Source organism: Rhinatrema bivittatum, chromosome 7, assembly GCF_901001135.1.
Source record: "Rhinatrema bivittatum chromosome 7, aRhiBiv1.1, whole genome shotgun sequence".
NCBI classification, from domain to species: Eukaryota; Metazoa; Chordata; class Amphibia; order Gymnophiona; family Rhinatrematidae; genus Rhinatrema; species Rhinatrema bivittatum.
In genome coordinates, this window is record NC_042621.1 from 23,879,106 (window position 1) to 23,899,673 (window position 20,568).

Here is a 20,568-nt window from a genome sequence, read left to right on the forward strand (position 1 = left end):
GCCCCAGAACAGGACTTAACACCTCCATGAGCTCTTAATCCTCCACCGATAGTCTGACTGCAGAATGGACTTCCTTACCATCTGCTGGAGGCAGGTAGCACCCTGTCTTATGTACTTACAGTACAGTAAAGCTTTTCTTTTATGTCTCCATCTGCTAGAATAGAAGAAAATCCATTTTTCTGGACTGATCTGGCGGATGATAAGAAAACAAGTGTGTATGATGCCAAATGATTACTATTGAAGGTATTCAATGGTAAAGTTTAATTTGGAACAACTCAGAATGTCCCAGTTAATTATTTGGCATTTACCTCCATCCATATTATACTTACTGAGACCATCATCTGCGGATGGGTTTCTCCCCAACCTCTTGAGGTCTAGTCTTCCCCCCTGTTGGAGAATCCACCCTGGGCTGTGAAAGATTGGGTTAGGTCTTAGCCAAGGATAAATGTCAGTAGAGGGGCTACACAAGTAATAAAATAGTTCATGGGAACCAAGATGGCTGCCGAGTAAGAAGCAAGCTAAGAGCTCTTTCTCCAGGTCCAATCTTATTTCCTTATTTCAGCAATTCCTGAGTATATTTCTAAATATGCCTCGTACCAAGCGCAAAGCTAAACTTTGTGAGATCTTATCTATACCTTCGGAGCCAGATGTGGACCAAAAAGAATTGAGACCTTTTTTGCTTCCACGCCGATTTTGCCGGGAGCGAGGGCCACTGGGGTGGATGGTGCAGAGCAGGCATCTCCACCCTTGGCCGAGGAGATCTCACTTAGACCCAGCGCTCTAGCTACACCATCCCCAGCATGTGGATTGGCTACCTTGAGCCATGTTTCATCTCAGGTTACCCCCTTGGAAGATAGGGGAGAAACAACAACATTACAGCAAGAAACTTTGGAGGTTGCAGGAACAGCTTTGAATAAAGCTTTAACAACTGTGGATATCTTAGCAGCTGGTAATGATCTTGAGGACAACTGTGAGTACAGCTGTAAAACCTCCCATGGGGGGATTAGATTTTAACATCTCATCGGTCGATGTGGGTGTGACTCCAGGAATTATAGAAGTTTTGCCCGTGTTATCAAGACCGACAGTCATTACTTAGGATAATGTGTGGAATGCATTACTAACCATAGAGGCAGCCATTGTCTCTTTGACTAGAACACTTCATGAATCCAGCAAACGAGGGGCAGAAGTGGAAAGAATGGTTCTATTACATGAAATCAGGTTGAATTCCATAGAAAATAAAATTTCTTCTGTTGAGAAAATTCACCAAGGACTGGTACATGCTGAAATGATATATGCAGAAAAGCTGGAAAACATAGAGAATTCTCTTAGTAGTTTAAATTTAAGGGTTCTCAATTTCCCAATTGTTAAAATACTATCTTTAGCAGATTTCTTTAAGAGCTATTTGTGTAATGTATTGAAGATCCCACTTGAGGTGTTGCCTATTATAACCAAAGCACATTACTTACCTGTAAGCGAAAAGGAGCCTCCAGGGCATGGGACTCAAAATCATAGATTGTTGAGTATTACCAATGAACTGGAATTATCTCAAGATACTGAAATTTCACAAAGAGGAACATTGTTAGTGTCTTTCGCCTTTTGAATGACAGAAATAAGGTTCTTAAGTTTTTTCTTAGGAATAGAAATCTATTATATCATAGGCAAAATGAAGGATCCTGGGTTATCCTAGTGATATCTAGGATAACCCAGGATCCTTCGTTCCTGGGTTATCCTAGATATCACTAGGATAACCCAGGAACGAAGGAAAACATTCTTTTTTTTTTTTTTTAATTTTATTTTATTTTATTTTTATTGATTTATAACATTCAAACAAATGTAATAATCCAGGAATTTCCAGAAAAAAACAATTATAAGTACAATTTCAACACATAATTCTCATAATCCAGCCCACATCTAGGAGGAGAGGGGGTTCCCATTGTTGGGTGTCTTTATCTCTTATACAACCTGAAACCTAAACAACACTTATTATTCCTGTTTTTTATCTTGCAAAAAGCGCTCCAAGTGTGAGGGATCTACAAAAATAAACTTATTGTTCTTATACATTATATGGCATTTGCAGGGAAACTTAAGAAAGAAACTCGCTCCTATTTCTAGGACTTGTCTCTTAAAGGAAAAAAATTGTTTTCTACGCGCTTGAGTTGCGCGAGAAACATCAGGAAATACTAAAATCTTTTGCCCGCAAAATAAAAAATCTTTATTTTGAAAGTATTTTGAGAAGAATAAGTCTTTATCCTTTTTTTAAAGAAAAGGAGACCAATAATGTTGCCCTAGTGTGAATATTGTCCATGGAGTCTTCCAAAAAAGTGGATACTCCTGGACTATTCAGACTATCTAGCCCTCCCTCCTGAACTTGAAGCACTCTTTTTGTAGGCAAGTAGTATAACCTTGACATAACCAGAATTTTTTCCATTTCAAAAGCTAATATCTCTACCACATATTTATTGAACAATTCGATAGCTGACATTAATCTTGATTGTGGAAAATTCAGTAACCTTAAGTTAAATGATCTCAATTCATTCTCAAGTACTTCAATCTGATTATGTAACATCAAATTGTCCTTAATATGGGTAGTATTAGTAGCATGCATAAGTTTAATTTGTGGGTTTATCCCAGCCACTTCTTGTTCAAGTTTAACAGATCTAGTCTCTAAATCCTCAAATTTAGCTTTGACTTGAACTGAGAAATCATGAACTTGTTTAGTTGATCTAGTTAATTTTTTATCTATCTTAGCTGAAAGTCGCCAAACATCTAATAGAGTCACATTATCAGGTTCAACTTCGCTTCCATCTTGCTCATTTATCTCTGACTCTACTATCATAGGACATGGTATCACTTTATTTGTGGCTGGGTGCTCCCCTTGAATAGTATTAATCGATTGTCTGATCCCCTCTGTAGGACTCTCATTTCCCATGAGGGACTGAGTTACTAACAGAGGGCTTCTGACATTTACTAAGCCACTATTTTCTCTCAATGGTTGTTGAGGAGGTTGTGTGGACCTGGGGCTTAAGGAGACTCCCAGCTGTGAATCTCCTTCTAAATTGCCCCCTTCGACGGACTCACCCATACGCACAATATGGTTGTTCATAGGTCCATGTATCCTCGACATAGGGGTGGTAGGTGAGGAGGTCCAGGTCTTTGACTTACGCTTCTTTCCCATAATATTAAAAGAAAAAAAAAATAAAAGTTAACCAGGGGCGCGCCCCTTTGGCGCGCGGCTTCGGCTGCGCGCCGCAGGGCCCTCTCTTAAGTGCTGTCCCGGGGCACCTGGTTATGACGTCACAAGGGGGCGTCATCTCAACACGAACCTCCCTCCTCCCTCGACCAGGGATTCAGCTGGTCTCGTTCGCTTCACTCCTCAACGCCTCAGCGTCTGGTCCGGGGTTCCCAACAAGTAAGCTGCTCCTTCCTTCTCCTCAGCTTACTTGGCGCAGGGCCCTCTCTTAAGTGCTGTCCCGGGGCACCTGATTATGACGTCACAAGGGGGGCGTCGTCTCAACACGAACCTCCCTCCTCCCTCGACCAGGGATTCAGCTGGTCTCGTTCGCTTCACTCCTCAACGCCTCAGCGTCTGGTCCGGGGTTCCCAACAAGTAAGCTGCTCCTTCCTTCTCCTCAGCTTACTTGGCGCAGGGCCCTTTCTTAAGTGCTGTCCCGGGGCACCTGGTTATGACGTCACAAGGGGGGCGTCGTCTCAACACGAACCTCCCTCCTCCCTCGACCAGGGATTCAGCTGGTCTCGTTCGCTTCACTCCTCAACGCCTCAGCGTCTGGTCCGGGGTTCCCAACAAGTAAGCTGCTCCTTCCTTCTCCTCCAGGAAAACATTCTTATTATTAATATCTGAAGCTTTGTCACATGGTTCTAGATTTATTGTATACTATCCATGTAAATGTGTGTTGAAATATCAAAATTCTAACTATGTCTTTTTTGAACCATCATAATTAAGATCTTTGCTGGACTCGCATACCTAAGGCCCATTCAATTTGGCTGGTATTGTGTAGAAGGCTTTGGTTAGGTGCTTCTTGTTTCTTTTTCATTGTGATGCATTGATTCTGCTCATTTTTCTTTCTTGGTTCCCACCTTATTTCCTAATATAATGAGGAATATCTCTTTTTTTTCTGTAAATTAAAATTCCTGTATTTTGGAACTTATATGATCCTCAGTTGTTAACATAAGAACATAAGAACATAAGAACATGCCATACTGGGTCAGACCAAGGGTCCATCAAGCCCAGCATCCTGTTTCCAACAGTGGCCAATCCAGGCCATAAGAACCTGGCAAGTACCCAAAACCTAAGTCTGTTCCATGTTACCGTTGCTAGTAATAGCAGTGGCTATTTTCTAAGTCAACTTAATTAATAGCAGGTAATGGACTTCTCCTCCAAGAACTTATCCATTAATTAGCTAGTTATGCAGCCAACAAGGCCAGATAACTAAAAAAAATCTAACTGGTTATATTCAAACATAAATACCTGATCAATATATCTTGGCAACAAAATCTTTTATTGTAAATACAATCACCACAATGGTGTACATTAGTCAAAGAATTTGTAGTGTACAGTGTTGAAACTAGGGCCCCAACAGGGCCATGTTTCACATTGGGCTGTGTCAGGGGGACCAGACACTGTATATATCTATAAACGAGAAACAACATATATAATATTGAATAGGAGGCGAACAACAGACTTAAAGGAAAACAATTGTAATTTTTTTTTTAATTACTCATTGAGAAAGAAAACAGATGAAAAACCAGTAGTAAATAAATAAACGAAGGCTCAAGAATTTCAATGAAATTGCCTAATTCATCCTGTTTCGGGAAACCCGAAAAGCAAACAAAATTTTTCCGAAATTTCAGAAAAATTCATTTTTCGGGTTAGTATGCACTAAAGGGCAAATTTTAAAAGCATGCATAGGCCCGGCGACGCACACAAGCCCCGGGACGCACGTATGTCATGGGGCTTGAAAAAAGGGACGGGGCAGGGGCAGTCCAGGGTGGGGCGGGGGCGTTGTTATATGTCATACTTGTGTCTTTTTGTGTAAAACTGCAATAAAAATAAAATAGTTCATATACTTAAATCAGTCATGTGAGGGTAAGTGGATTTCTAGCTCTCTGAAGGTATGTGCGCACGTTCATAACATGGACAATCCATGCCACATAAGAAAGAAGCATTCTGGGCAGCATTTTGAGGAGATGACTTAGAAAACCGTAAGCAAGTTAATGTTTTGAAAAAGGGATGTTCCTAAAACATGCTGCTAACATGCTTCACTTTACTCCCCATATTGCATTGCATATATGGGCGCACACATATTTATCTGGAATTTTAAAATTTAATTTAGGCAGGTATCTTGAGCTTGAAAACCTGCTTATGTGTGGGCTTAAAAGTATATGTGGAAATTTGCAATTAAGTGTCCTATTGAAAATATACTCCTTGGTTCCTAATGAAGGCAATGTGCAATAAGAGCCCACAGTGAGACAAAAGTCGAAGGTCAACCTTGGGGACTGGGGCCTTCAGTCACAGACAAATGTAATCAGTACCCAAGATGACAGCCTCACAAATTTACCCACCAAAGGGGAATTTGTGTTATGTTCGTGGATCCTTGAGCCGGGTAAAGATGATGAAGGCTCACTGTGGGAAGGCCCACAGCGGAAGTCATAGCTAGGAGGCGGATCAAGTCAGGAGACCAACCAAATTTTCACCACTGGAAGCCCGAGATCCCCCGGGAGGAGCCTTTGAGGATCTGAGCCGCTTGGACTTATGTGCAGTCACCTGAAGACAAGAATCCAAAGAATTGTCGAGAACTTGTGAAGCGAAGGGGAGGTTGGAGCCAGGAGACCAGCAGGATCTTCACCACTGGAAGCCCGAGGTCTCCCTGGGAGGAGCCCATGAGGACCCGAGCCGCTTGGACTTAGGTGAGATCTCCCAGAAGGAGTGTAAAGGAGAAGTCCGGGTCGAGGCAGGCAGCAGTCAGCAAGACATGGAACAGACCAGGAGTCAGAGCAGGCGGCAGACAGCAGAGACCGGAGACAAGCTAGGAATCAAGACAGACAGCGAAGCCGGATACCAGAGGATGAACCGAAGTCAGGAGCCAGGAAGACGAGCCAAAGTCAGGAGCCAGGAAGAAGAGCCGAACTGAGGAGCCAGAAAGACGAGTAGGCTTGAACAGGACAAGCAGGAACAAGCTGGAACAGGGTAACCAGGAACAAGCTGGAACAGAACAACAGTAACAGGGACAGCAACTAGTTACTCCAGGGAGTGAACCTCTTTGCAAGGCAAAGCAGAGGTGAGCTGGGACCTCCTTAAATAGTCCCCAGCTGATGATGAGTCTCTGGGGGCCGGACCGAGGTTTCCCACCTCAGCCCCTTTAAATCAGGCAGAGAGACGCACGTGCGCATCTAAGGAGCAGAGCCAAGATGAGCGACCGGAGTCCTCCTCATGGAGAGGACACCGAGAGAGGGCTCCGATGCAGCTGGCTGGAAAGCGGAGCAGGCCGCTGACGGGCAGACCCACCGCAAGGTGAGAGGGGGGGCTGTAGTGGCTGACCACGGCCCGAGTTCCTAACAGTACCCCCCCTTTATGTCTCCTCCCCGGGGGTCGTGGATTAGAGGGATGAGCTCGATGAAACTGGAGCAGTAAAGACTTATTCAGAATGAATAAGTTACAATGTTTTTACTGCAATAGTTTAATTGTTATCTTGTTAAATGTAAAATAGGGCAGATCCCGCCCTATTCAACCTGTTATCTGGAAACCGATGTGATATCTCGATCGAATGTCGGTATACAAAAGAAATAAATAATAATAATAATAATGCTGGAAGCAGATTCCCAAGTTTTTTCTTTGGGCCCAAAGCCCTCCCACAAGATCAGATATTCCCATCTACGATGATAGAATCGAACGGCAAGGACCTCGTGTACCTGATAGATGGTCTCTTCATCAGCTATCACTGTTGGAGCTTTTGGTGGGACCGGGTGATAACGAGACAGAACCACTGGTTTAAGCAACGCGACGTGGAATACATTGTGTATCTGCAAGCTGGCGGGTAGGCGCAGACGATGGTAACTGGACCCAGTCTATCAGTGATCACAAAAGGCCCTATATACTAGGGGTGTGCATTCATTTTCGACGTATTGGCAATCCGCAACACATATGTCCCTATTCGTTGTATTCGTGGGGTCGCAAAACATATTGCAATTTCCCACAAATATAACAAATCATCCGTTCCATATGTTTGGCGGTGCACACTTTTCTAAGTCGCCATTTGCAATTGGAGAATGCCATTTGGTTGTATCCATAGGCAAAAAACAGCCTTTTCCTGTAAGTCATTAGTGACCTCACAGCCCTGTCAGAGTGGGTCGGACAGGTTGGCAAGGAGACCAGAATGCAACGTATCAGCGATAAGAAGTTTTGCAATACAACCAATAGCACTCTCACTCAGTGGTTGGTGACACTTTTCCTGATGACCCAGGACTATATATACTTAAGCATGTGGCGTGCCATGCACTTTCTTTGCAGGGGTGATCTGGGGAGGCTGGGAGGTGGTCTGTCTCTGCGGAACATGGATGCACTCAGAGCTAGTCTGAGTTCTCAAATCTGTATCCAATTGCTAGCTAGGCTAGTTACTTAGAGAGAAAAATATATTTGTTCTTTATTTGCCTACAGTGCCAGCTAGCCCTGTTTTATTTTAAGCACTTTTTTTAGTTGATCTGAGACGGTCTCTCTGTGCCAGGGAGAGAAGCTGCTAGCAGTGGCATTTTGTTTAATTAACCCTCTGGGCTAGGTTGCAAGCACCATTTGGGTGTTGTGGGTGGGAGAGATATATTCAATTTTTAGCTAGTTTGCTAGAATTTACATTGAAAAATATATTTCATCGATCTTCCTGCTCTGCCAACAATTCCAGATTTTTTAACTGCATTTGTTTAATTGATCTCACTCAGTCTCTCTGTGCACTGGACATTAGTGCCAGTGGTCACTGGGTAGTTTAGCAGACTCAAGTATATTATTGGAACAGTCTATGCAGCCAAATCCCCAGTGTGACTCTTTTGTAGTTACAAGCTCTGTGTGTGCACACACATTACATTAGTGCATATCAAGGCACTGTGCCAGTGGGCACTAGGTAGTTTGGCAGACTCAAGTATATTATTGGGACAGTCTGTGCAGTGAAATCCCCAGTGTGCCTCTTTTGTGGTTACAAGCTCTGTGTGTGCACACACATTACATTAGTGCATATCAAGGCACTGTGCCAGTGGGCAGCCAGTAGGCACTAGGCAGTAACTTTAAATCCATAATGTCAGGGAAAGCTAGATATGGTTGAGTGATTGGGGCTGGCAGAGGAGGCACTTCAAAAGGCACTAGTACCAGTCCCCCATTAAAGTTAAAAAGGGACCTGTTGCAATCTAAACTCTTTGGAGGGGCAGGCAGTTCCATCTGGAAAAAAATGAAATCTAAATATGATGCATCGCCACCACCTGTTTCTGACCCTGTAGTTTTGGAGGTGAGGGAAGGGGAGGCTGAGTCATGCCAGACAAAATGCCGACACCCAAAAGCAGCAGTGGGACAGCAGTCTTGACTTAGCATTGACAATGTAGCGCAGGCACTGCTTGCTTCTGATTCAGATGAAGAATCATCTTGTGTGGGATTCTCATCAGAAATGGAAGAAGTAATAGCTGACAAAGTTTTAGGAGGATCAGTTACTCCTATCTTAGCCTCCACTTCAGTGCAGCAGGGGAGAGATTAAACTGATGATGATGAGGAGGAGGAAGAGCAGTCAGCACAGGCACAGCGGGTGACTGAAGCTCCTGGCATTGCTTCTCAGGGTGCACCCACTACTTCAGCTCCAGTGCCAGCATCTACCCCCAAGGCTATACAGAAGGGAGGATCACGAAAGACATCTGCGATCTGGAGCCACTTTAATGTGATGGAGGACCCACCTTTTGCTCGGTGTAATTACTGTGGCAGGGCTATTAGCAAAGGCAAGCAAATGGGACATCTATCTAATTTTGACATGACGCATCATATGAAGAGGCAACACCCAAAAACAGTACTGCCATCTGGGGATGGTGGCAGTACCATCAGGGGACCCCTTCCAAGCAGTGTAAAGTGGTTGAAAAGGAGCAGAGTCAGCCCATGCCCTCATCCCCTTCTAGCAGTCAGGTGGCAGGCAAGCAACCCCCTGGCATGTGGCAGAAGAGACAACCCACCATGGAGAAATGGGGTGGAGTGTGGTAATGCTATCCCAGGGTAGGAGGTAGGCAGCCTCAAAAGTTGTAACTAGGAACATTGGGGAAATGATTGCCCTTGATGACCAGCTGTTAGGAACGGATTGCAGGAGTTAGCAATCTGTTCAGGTTCGGCTCCTATAGAGGAAGGAGTTAGCAATCTGTTACACTTTACTCCTCAAGAAGGGAGGAGTTAGCAATCTGTTCTGAATCTGCTCCTGTGGAAGGAGGAGTTAGCAATCTGATAAGAACGGCTCCTGTAGAGGGAGGAGTTAGCAATCTGATATGCTCAGTTCCTGTAGAGGGAGTAGTTAACAATCTGTTAAGGTATAGACTGCGGAGATAGCAATCTTTTATGAACTGTTGCAGAAGACTCCTGATGGAGAAGGAGTAGCAATCTGTTACCAGTGGAGTGCTTGGAGAGGGCACGTGGCTGTAGAGGAATGTAGATAGGTGGATCCTTGGGCCGATGGCAGATGACATTGCCCCCAGGAGGATATCCTGAGAGGGACCACCGGCTAGGCTAGGCTAGGGTATAGAGACAGACACAGATAATTATTTTATTAGACAAGAGCTGACAGTAGTAAGATGATATGTCCAGCAGGGCTGAAGTCACTCAGGTACTGGAACAGCGATCCCAGGGATGCTGAGCTGTAGAGAAACTATAGATAGTGAGTAGACAGGGTATGCTGTGTTCATAGCCAGAACTGGATGACAAAAATTACATAAGGTCTTTAAGAAGCTCAGTAGCTAGAAAGGGTTAGGCCCTCAAGGAGCGAGTACCTGGTTCCAGGGAAAGCTCTGAGACAGCAATGGTAACTCACAAATGTCTGTATCTGCAATAGCTTCCAGGCAGTAGAGAATCTTCAGTGTTCAGGAACATGGGCCCTCGAGGAGGGAGTACCGGTTCCTATATACTATCTGAAATAAAGAAAAGAGAGCGAGGTCCCTGAGAAGCGGGTACCCCTGGTAAGTCTGAGGAGACAGAGTACCTTGGACGAATCCTTGCTAACTCAACTACTTAGCGAATACTGAGAGCTTTTATTTTGGAAGTGGATGACCTGCGATATCTGGACCGCCAAGAATGCTGCACACTCTTACATCTCCCTGACAGCACACTGGTGGGACCTGGCTGAGGCAGGGGCAGGCAGCAGCTCTATTACTGAACAAGTATCAGGGTGGAGGTGGGCTTTACTGCACACCCACCTGATGGACCAGGCCCATACTGCAGCCAATATTTCCTTCCTGCTGCATCGAGCTCCAGTTCCAGCTCTCCACCTCATCTCCTCTGCAAGAGCCTGAGTGACCTAGCCTGGTCCCGAGCCTACTCGGTGATTTAGCTCGTGCAGCACAGTAAAAACATCAGAAAAACAGCAAGGAAGGAGTGAATCGCTGCCAGCTAACTTGGTGAGTCAACCACGTCCCCCCCTCGAGGCTGCCAGCCAATCGGAGCAGCAATACGATCTTTAAATTTGTAAACTCACTCACGGCGTCGCGTGCCGGGTGTCGTGCGTCCGAAGGGGCGCGACCTAAGGGGCCTGCCCCTTAGAGCGCCCCTTTGAGAGACCCTTGGAGAGATCCATGACCAGATCCTTCTCCTCTTTCACCCACAAATCAGACAACACCCAGTTTATATTTCAACATTCTCTATCTCAGATACCAGACATCAATCAATATACAAACACTATTTTAAATCCTTTCACCTTTCAATGCTACTAAACCCTACTGCATGACCCTTCCAGAATCAACATCAACACTACCTCAACTATTCACCGCCAACTAAAAAAAACAAAACAAAAAAAAAAATTCTAGCATTCTTCATCTCCCAACTAAGGAGATCACCTGAGCTCTTCAAGTATTTATCAATCTTATACATCATGGCTTCTATAACCTCAACCCATCTGAGAAGAAACTGTCACCTAATTAACATCCCACTACTAAACCTCGCCAAAAACATACTCTACCTTACTTTCTTCCTGGTAAACGCTCAATCTCTGACAAAGAAATTCATGATCATCTCAGACCTGATCCAAGAAAAGAACCCAGATTTCTTCGCCATAACAGAAACTTGGCTCAAAGATACTGATCAAGTCCTGATAAACCATCTAACTAACAATGCTTATGACATATTCTCTATCCCTCGCAAATCTCGCAGAGGAGGTGGCCTCCTACTCATCAAAAAAAAAAAGACTTCTCTATGAAACTAATACCACACAACCTCCCTGATAAATATGAAATTGCTCTCCTCGATTCAGATCTTCTACAAATATGTCTAGTGTATTGCCCACCTAAGCTTCTTGACAACGATATTTCCCCCTTCTAGAATTCTTCGCAACAAACTGTGATTGGGCTCCCTGATAAAAACTTGGAGGCCCTGAGTATGGCCATGCAGGCCAGGAAGGAGGTACAACCTCTGTAGCTCGCCATGATGGCATCTATGTACTGTATGGGAAGACAGGGAAGTTGTATGGCTGGGCTCTCCCAGCTGAATGCCACCCTGCTCTCGAGGGGGGTGAAACTGCCTGGATGGCTGACTGCATGGCCTCCATGATTTCCCCAAATTACTGGCTGGAGGGCCAGTGGGGAGTACTGAGGAATGCAACCATCTCCAGCAGGGAAACTACCCCTAAGATGCCCTGATCCCGCCCCCCTCACTGCACTGCTATTAGCTGGGTCACTAAAGTCAGTAAAAACATCAGAAAAACAGCAAGGAAGGAGTGAATCGCTGCCAGCTAACTTGGTGAGTCAACCACGTCCCCCCCTCGAGGCTGCCAGCCAATCGGAGCATATAGTATCCGCGTGCTAGCATTTGGAGACAGATCTGACGTCAGCACGGGTGTATATATACCCCTACAGGAAGCGTAGCAACTTAGTAATCTTCCTTGCAAAAGCTGTTATGGATGTGTGTACTGACGCTCAGTGAAAAGTGAAACAGGATTCCCCTGACCGATTGATAGTAGCTGGAGACCGCCAGCATTCCCAACCGGAAGACGTTGACACCTGGTAGAGTGTACGCTCTTTTGGAACATATGACATGGCTTACCTTGAACCGGTGAAACCCATGTACACAGGCAGCTGGGAGGGATGCTGAGTCCATCTGTCTACACTAAGGAAAAGGAGATTATCAGGTAAGTAATCTCAACATTTACTGGCGTGTAGCCAGATGGACTCAGAACGAATGGGATGTACAAAAGCTTTACTCCCAGCCTGGGCGGGAGGCTGCCTGAGGACCATGTAGTACCACCCTTGCAAATGCTGAGTCCTCCCTGGCCTGGACATCCAGACGGTAGAACCTGGAGAAGGTATGGAGGGAGGACCACGTCGCCGCTTTACAGATTTCTGCAGGTGACAGCATCCTGGATTCTGCCCAAGATGCCGCTTGTGCTCTGGTAGAATGAGCCTTGACTTGTAGAGGTGGAGACTTCCCAGCCTCCACGTAAGCTGCTCTGATAACTTCTTTAATCCAGCGGGTGATGGTGGGCCGAGAGGCTGCTTCCCCTTGTCGTTTCCCGCTGTGCAGGACGAACAGATGGTCTGTCTTTCGTATGTCCTCTGTCATGTCCAGATATCTGGGCAGCAATCTGCCTATGTCGAGATGGCGAAGCAAACGCCCTTCTTCTGATTTCTTCAAACCCGCCGTGGTAGGCAAGGATATAGTTTGATTAAGGTGAAAGTGTGAGACCACTTTAGGTAAAAAGGAGGAAACCGTGCGAAGATGGATAGCCTCTGGAGTGATTCTCAGAAAGGGATCATGGCAGGACAGTGCTTGTAGCTCTGAGACGCGGCGTGCTGAACAGACCGCCAATAAGAACACCATCTTCAAGGTTAAAGAACGGAGAGACAGGCCCCGAAGGGGTCAGAAGGTGGATCCCGCGAGGAAATCCAAAACAAGGTTGAGGTTCCACAAAGGCACTGGCCACTTCAGTGGCGGACGAATGTGCTTAACTCCTTTCAGGAAGCGAGACACATCTGGATGCGTGGCAATGGTCTTGCCATCCCTCCTGGGACCATAGCAAGACAGTGCAGCCACCTGCACTTTGATGGAACTGAGGGAGAGACCCTTCTGAAGCCCATCCTGCAGGAAATCCAGAACAATAGGAATTGTGGTCACATGTGGATTGGTGCCATGAGCATCGCACCATGCTTCAAATACTCTCCAGATCCTTACATAGGTGAGGGATGTGGAAAACTTGCGAGCTCGGAGGAGTGCATCTATCACGGGCTCTGAGTAACCTCTTTTCTTCAGTCTAGCCCTCTCAATGACCAGACCGTAAGAGGGAATTGAGCTGGATCCTCGTGGAGGATGGGACCTTGACGTAGAAGGTCCCGGAGAGGAGGCTGGGGAAGGGGCTCCCCTGCCAGTAGTCTTTTCATGTCTGCGTACCAGGGTCTTCTTGGCCAGTCTGGTGCCACTAGAAGAACTAGCCCCCGGTGTTTCTGAATCTTGTGGATGATGGCGCCCAGCAGAGGCCACGGAGGAAAAGCGTATAGCAGAGTCCCTGGAGGCCATGGCTGAACCAGGGCATCGATTCCGTGTGAGAACTAGAGATGTGCTTCGTTTTTTTCTACCGGGTCGTTTTTCGGTTCGAGTACTTCGTGGTACATTTCGGGTTTTCTCGTTTCGTTTTTCCGAAAAACGAAACGAGGAAACCCGAAAACGGGGCCGAAAAACGAATCAGTAATCGAAGCTAAAAAAAACCCACCCCAAGCACTTAAAAACGTTTTAAAGCATACATATACAACCCCCCCCCCATCCCGATCCCTCCCCAAGACTTACGAAGATCCCTGGTGGTCCAGCGGGGTCCCGGCTTCTATTTGCCCTCCGTGCCCTCCGTGCCAGTGCAAGCCGCGCGCCTCCGAATAGCCCGAACTACCATGTCACAGGGGCTTTCGGCGCTATTGGTCAGCCCCTGTCACATGGCCATCGGCGCCATCTTGTGCTCCTATCATGTGACAGGAGCTGACCAATGGCGCCGAAAGCCTCTGTGACATAGTATGGGCAAAGGCTATCGGCGCCATTTTGGTTACTGGCAGCCGAAAACGAAATCGCTCCCGGACCCCTGCTGGATCCCCAGGGATTATTGGCAAGCATTGGGGGGGTCAGGAGGGGGCTCCTGACAGGGGCTGGCCAATAGCGCCGAAAGCCCCTGTGACATGGTAGTTCGGGCTATTCACTATTCAGCACCATTTTGAGGCGCGCGGCTTGCACTGGCATGGAGGGCACGGAGGGAAAATGGAGGCCGGGACCCCGCTGGACCACCAGGGATCTTCGTAAGTGTTAGGGAGGGATAGGGATCGGGATCGGGATCGGGGGGGGGGGGGGTATTAGCTAATTTAAATGTTTGGGGTGGTTTGGGGTGTTTTTTTTATTTAAAAAAAAAAATTTGTGCCCTTCTCCCCAGGCAAACCCGAAAACCGAATTTTCCCCGAAAGTCGGGGAAAATTCATTTCGGGTTTCGGGGACAACGAAATGCCAATGAAGTAGGAAATTTCGTTGAATTTCCTACTTCGGGCGAAAAACGATACACATCTCTAGTGAGAACGGGTCGCGCTTGAGGCTGAAGTATCTGGGTACTTGAGCATTGGACTTGTCCGCCAGTAAATCCATGTCCGGAATCCCCCAGTGATCTACAATCATCTGGAAGGCTGTGGGTGACAGCTGCCACTCTCCCGGATTTAGACTTTCTCTGCTGAGGAAGTCTGCCGTGGTGTTGTCCTTCCCGGCAATGTGGAAGGCGGAGATGTCCTGAAGATTTTCCTCTGCCCAAGTCATCAGTGGGGCGATCTCCAGAGATACTTGTCGGCTTCTGGTTCCGCCCTGATGGTTGATGTATGCCACCGTGGTGGCATTGTCGGACATCACTCTGACTGCTCTGTTCTTCAGTCTGTGAGCAAATCGAAGGCATGCCAATCAGACTGCCCGAGCCTCTAGACGGTTGATGTTCCACGCTGACTCTTCTCTGTTCCACCGCCCTTGTGCGGTGAGTCCTTCGCAGTGTGCTCCCCAGCCGCTCAGGCTGGCATCTGTGGTGAGCAGAGTCCACGTGGGGGAGGACATCCTCGACCCCTTGCTCATGTGGTCGGACTGCAGCCACCACCGTAACTGTGTCCGGACTCTGGCAGGCAGAGGTAGGTGAGTGGAATAGTTCCATAGACGAGGGCTCCAGCAAGAGAGCAGGGAGTGTTGTAGAGGTTTCATATGGGCCCTTGCCCAAGGTACCACTTCTAGGGTGGATGCCATGAGACCAAGAACCTGCAGATAATCCCAAGCTATGGGCCGACTGGCTCCCATCAAGTACTGGATACGCGTCTGAAGTTTCAACCTTCTCTTGGTAGTGAGACTGACTGTGTCTGCCTGCGTGTCGAACTGTACTCCCAGGTATTCCAGTGACTGGGAAGGCTGTAGGCAACTCTTGCTGAGGTTGATTACCCAGCCCAAGCTTTCCAGAAGGGCGATCACTCTGTCGGTTGTCCGATGGCTCTCCTCTCGTGATTTCGCCCTGATCAGCCAGTCGTCTAGGTAGGGATGGACCAGAATTCCTTCCCGTCTGAGAGCCGCTGCTACCACGACAACCACCTTGGTGAGGGTCCGCAGTGACGTGGCCAATCCGAAGGGCAGAGCCCGGAATTGGAAGTGGTGACCCAGAACCTTGAAGCGTAGGTAGCGCTGATGATCCGGATGGATCGGGATATGCAGGTAGGCTTCTGACAAGTCCAATGCCGTGAGGAATTCTCCTGGCTGTACTGCGGTCCTGACGGAGCGCAGAGTTTCCATGCGAAACCTCGGGACCCGCAAGTATCGATTGACTGACTTGAGGTCCAGTACAGGCCGAAAGGTGCCCCCTTTCTTGGGTACCATGAAATAAATAGAATAGTGTCCAGAATTCACTTCCCAGGCAGGTACTGGGATGATGGCTTTCAAGGACAGGAGCCTCGCCAAGGTAGCTTCCAATGCCGCCTTTTTGTGTATGGGACATGAAGATTCCACAAACTTGTCCAGAGGGAAATGATGAAAGTCCAGATAATACCCCTCTCGGATGATGGCGAGGACCCACTGGTCCGACGTAATCTCGACCCATCTGGGTTAGAAGAGGGTTAACCTGCCCCCTATGGCTTCGTCCCCCAGATGAATCGGCGGAATTTCATTGTGAGGCGCGGCCGGGACCTGAGCCCGGGCCTGCTCCCCTCTTGCGCTGCTTGGTCCGAAATGACTGATTCCTGGCCTGAGGCCGTGGTGCCTGGTAGCGACTCCTGTAAGGAATGAAGCGCTGTGAACTCCTGCCCCTGGAGAGCCTTGGAAAGGCGCGCTGGCTCCTTCGAAACCGACCTTCCGGAAGTCTAGGCACTGGAGAGGCGCCCCATGTACTGGCCAGTTTATCAAGGTCGCTGCCAAATAGGAAAGAGCCCTTAAAGGGCAATCTGGTGAGGCGTGTCTTTGAAGGCGCATCAGCTGACCATTTCCCGATCCAGAGCTGCCTCCTGGTGGCTACGGAGGATGAGATCCCCTTGGCTGTTGTCCGGACTAGATCTGATGCAGCATCCGTGAGGAACGAGAGAGCGGACTCCATGTCAGCTGCTGGAGCGATTCCTGACCTGTGACAAACAGGCACGCGTCACCACTGTGCAGCAGGTTGCAATCCGCAAAGAGAGAGCTGCCACCTCAAAGGTCTGTTTCAGAATGGCATCCAGTCGCCGGTCATGAGGTTCCTTGAGGGCCGTCCCCCCTTCAACTGGAATGGTAGTGCGCTTGACCACGGCGCTAATCAAGGCGTCCACCTGAGGGCACGCCAGCAGGTCCTGGATAGCCGGTGCCAATGGGTACATGCCCGTCAGGGCCCGGCCCCCTTTGAAGGAAGCCGCTGGTGCCGCCCATTCTAAATCTATCAGTTGTTGTGCTGCTTGCAAGAATGGAAAATGGCGGGCTGTAGGATGAAGACCTTCCAGCAGGGGGTTCTGCGCAGAGGGTACCGTAGCGCTAGGACCTGTAATATCCAACTCCGCTAGACACTGAGACACCAGGTCGGAGAGATCCTCCTTAGGGAAGAACCGCCTCATGGTTCTATATGGCTCAATCCCTGGGGGAAGTTCCCCCTCGTCCGGGAGTTCGGACTCGTCCAGTGAAAACTCCTGGTCTGACTGATCTGGGCTGTCCAGCAGCGGGAGGTCCCGCTCACGATAAGGGCGTGAGGGTCCAGGAACAGGATCCGCAGGAGCCGCCACCGCAGCAGCCGCCACAGCAGCCGCCGCAGTCGCAGCCACCGCAAGAACCGCAGAAACCGCAGGAACAACAGGAACAGCAGGAACAGTGGGAACAGCAGGGCCTGGACGGGAAGCCGTTTGCATCTGTACAAAGGCATGAATCCCCTTAAAGAGATCCACCCAGGAAATTGAAGCAGCCTCTAATCGCCGGGGTACAAGATCCCCCGGGATTCCCGATTGGTCGAGACTGCCCTCTAAATCCGAGGTAGCCCCTGGGGAACTGTCAGCAAATCGTGGCTGAGACTGGTCCTGGCCCGAGGGTCTCACGGCCTCCTCACATTGGGCACATAGGGAGTCTGGCTCTTCACTGTGCGTGACTCGAAGCTGGCATGCAGAGCAGAGGCCGAGGGCTGTAATGCCGGAGGCAGGCGGCACCCCTGCTGAAGACTCTGAGTTCTGTTCCATTGAAAAGTATGTGCTGAATGAAAAGCGGGCACAATATATGCTTAAGAGAACAGGCGCCCAATAATAATATGCGGCAGCAATATGCGCGTAGTACAACAGGCGCTCAATAATATGCGGCAGCAATATACGCTGAATACAATAGGCGCACAATGAGAATATGCGGCAGCAATAGGCGCTTAATACAACAGGCGCTTAATAATATGCGGCAGCAATATACGCTGAATAAAATAGGCGCACAATGAGAATATGCGGCAGCAATAGGCGCTTAACACAACAGGCGCTTAATAATATGCGGCAGCAATATATGCTTAATACAACAGGCGCTCAACAATAAGAACAATATGCGGCCAATATTGCCCACAGGCGCCTAGCCCAATGCGGCTCACAATATACGCACAATGATAAGCAATAGGCTCTCAGCAATATGCGGTTAGCAATACACGCTCAATGGCATTCAATAGGCTCTCAGCAATATGCGGTAGCAATACACGCTCAATGGCTTTCAACAGGCTCTCAGCAATAAGCGGTATAGAGATGTGCTTCGTTTTTTCCTGCCGGGTCGTTTTTTGACTCGGATACTTCGTGGTAAATTTCGGGTTTCCTCGTCTCGTTTTTCGAAAAAACGAAACGAGGAAACCCGAAACCGGGCCAAAAAGCGAAACGGCAAAGGAAGCTTAAAAAAAACCCACCCCAAGCATTTAAAATCCTTTTTTTACATATCTATCATACACTACCACCCCCCCCATCCCGATCCCTCCCCAAGACTTACAAAGTAGATCCCTGGTGGTCCAGCGGGGTCCCGGGATCCATTTGCCCTCCTCCGTACCCATGTTTCTGCAGCCGTGCTCTTTAAAATGGTGACGCGCAGCCTCTGAACTACCATGTCACAGGGGCTACCGGCGCCATTGGTCAGCCCCTGTCACATGGCCATCGGCGCCATCTTGTGCTCCTGTCATGTGACTGGAGCTGACCAATGGCGCCGAAAGCCTCTGTGACATAGTATGGGCAAAGGCTATCGGCGCCATTTTGATTACTGGCAGCCGACAATGAAATGGCTCCCGGACCCCCGCTGGACCCCCAGAGATTATTGGCAAGCCTTGGGGGGGTCAGAAGGGGGGCTCCTGACCCCCCCAAGGCTTGACAATAATCTCTGGGTGTCCAGCGGGGGTCCGAGAGCCATTTCATTGTCGGCTGCCAGTAATCAAAATGGCGCCGATAGCCTTTGCCAATACTATGTCACAGAGGCTTTCGGCGCCATTGGTCAGCTCCAGTCACATGACAGGAGCACAAGATGGCGCCGATGGCCATGTGACAGGGGCTGACCAATGGCGCCGGTAGCCCCTGTGACATGGTAGTTCAGAGGCTGCGCGTCACCATTTTAAAGAGCACGGCTGCAGAAACATGGGCACGGAGGAGGGCAAATGGATCCCGGGATCCCGCTGGACCACCAGGGATCTACTTTGTAAGTCTTGGGGAGGGATCGGGATGGGGGGGGGGGTGAATTATAGTTAAGGTAAATGTTTGGGGTGGTTTGGGGTGGGTTTTAATTAAAAAAAAAAAATGTGTGCCCCTCCCCCAGGCAAACCCGAAAAACAAAATTTCCCCGAAAGTCGGGGAAAATTCTTTTCGGGTTTCGGGCCTCCGAAAAAATACCGAAGTAGGAAATTTCGGGCAATTTCCTACTTCGGGCGAACAACGAAGCACATCTCTAGTTAGTAATACACGCTCAATGGCATTCAATAGACCCATCAGATCGGCACACAAAGCAACCCTTCAAGTTCCCCCAACTAAATCCACTCGTCTAACCTCCACGAGAGAACGGGCACTTTCCACAGCTGGCCCCTTCATCTGGAACAACCTGCAGACTGATCTAAGACTGGAACACTGCCTGATTACCTTCCAGAAAAAACTCAAGACTTGGCTTTTTGTCCAAGCCTTCCCTCAAGCATAACATTGCAACAGTGCTTCCATTTAGCTCAATAGACTAAATGTACAAACCAGTAACTGAATATTCATCCATGTTCATTCTCCAGTTTTTTCTGTCCTTTATTTCCTGGCTACTCTAGCCTCCAAGTTCTTTTCCCTGTTATTTGTATCTGCGCTTCGGCCTTCTTGTTATATGGTTTTTTGCTAAGTTAACCCCTAAGTTTGATGTAAACCGGCCTGATATGATGCCTGTCATGAAGTTTGGTATAGAAAAATGTTAAATAAATAAATAAAATAAATAAATAGGCTCTCAGCAATAAGCGGTTAGCAATACACGCTCAATGGCATTCAATATGCTCTCAGCAATATGCGGTTAGCAATACACGCTCAATGGCATTCAATATGCTCTCAGCAACAGGCGGTTAGCAATTCACGCTCAGTGGTATGCAATATGTTCTCAGTAATAAGGCAATATACGCACAGGGAGGAATAGAGCTGCGCCTATTACGGGCGCTCAATACCTGAACAAGGCCCACAAAATGGCGTCCTCCACAGCGTGCCACGCCGCCGATCCTCTGTTCCTCGGAGACCAGAAATAAGAGATGTACGCCTTACCTGATCCTCAGCGCTTCCCGGCTGGAACCTGGGCGGTCTCTGGCTGCGGGGGGAGAGGGCAAGTACCTTCACCGCCGCGTTTGAGGATATGCACCCGCTGCCTCGTCCACGCCGGGACCGAGGCGCCTCGTATGC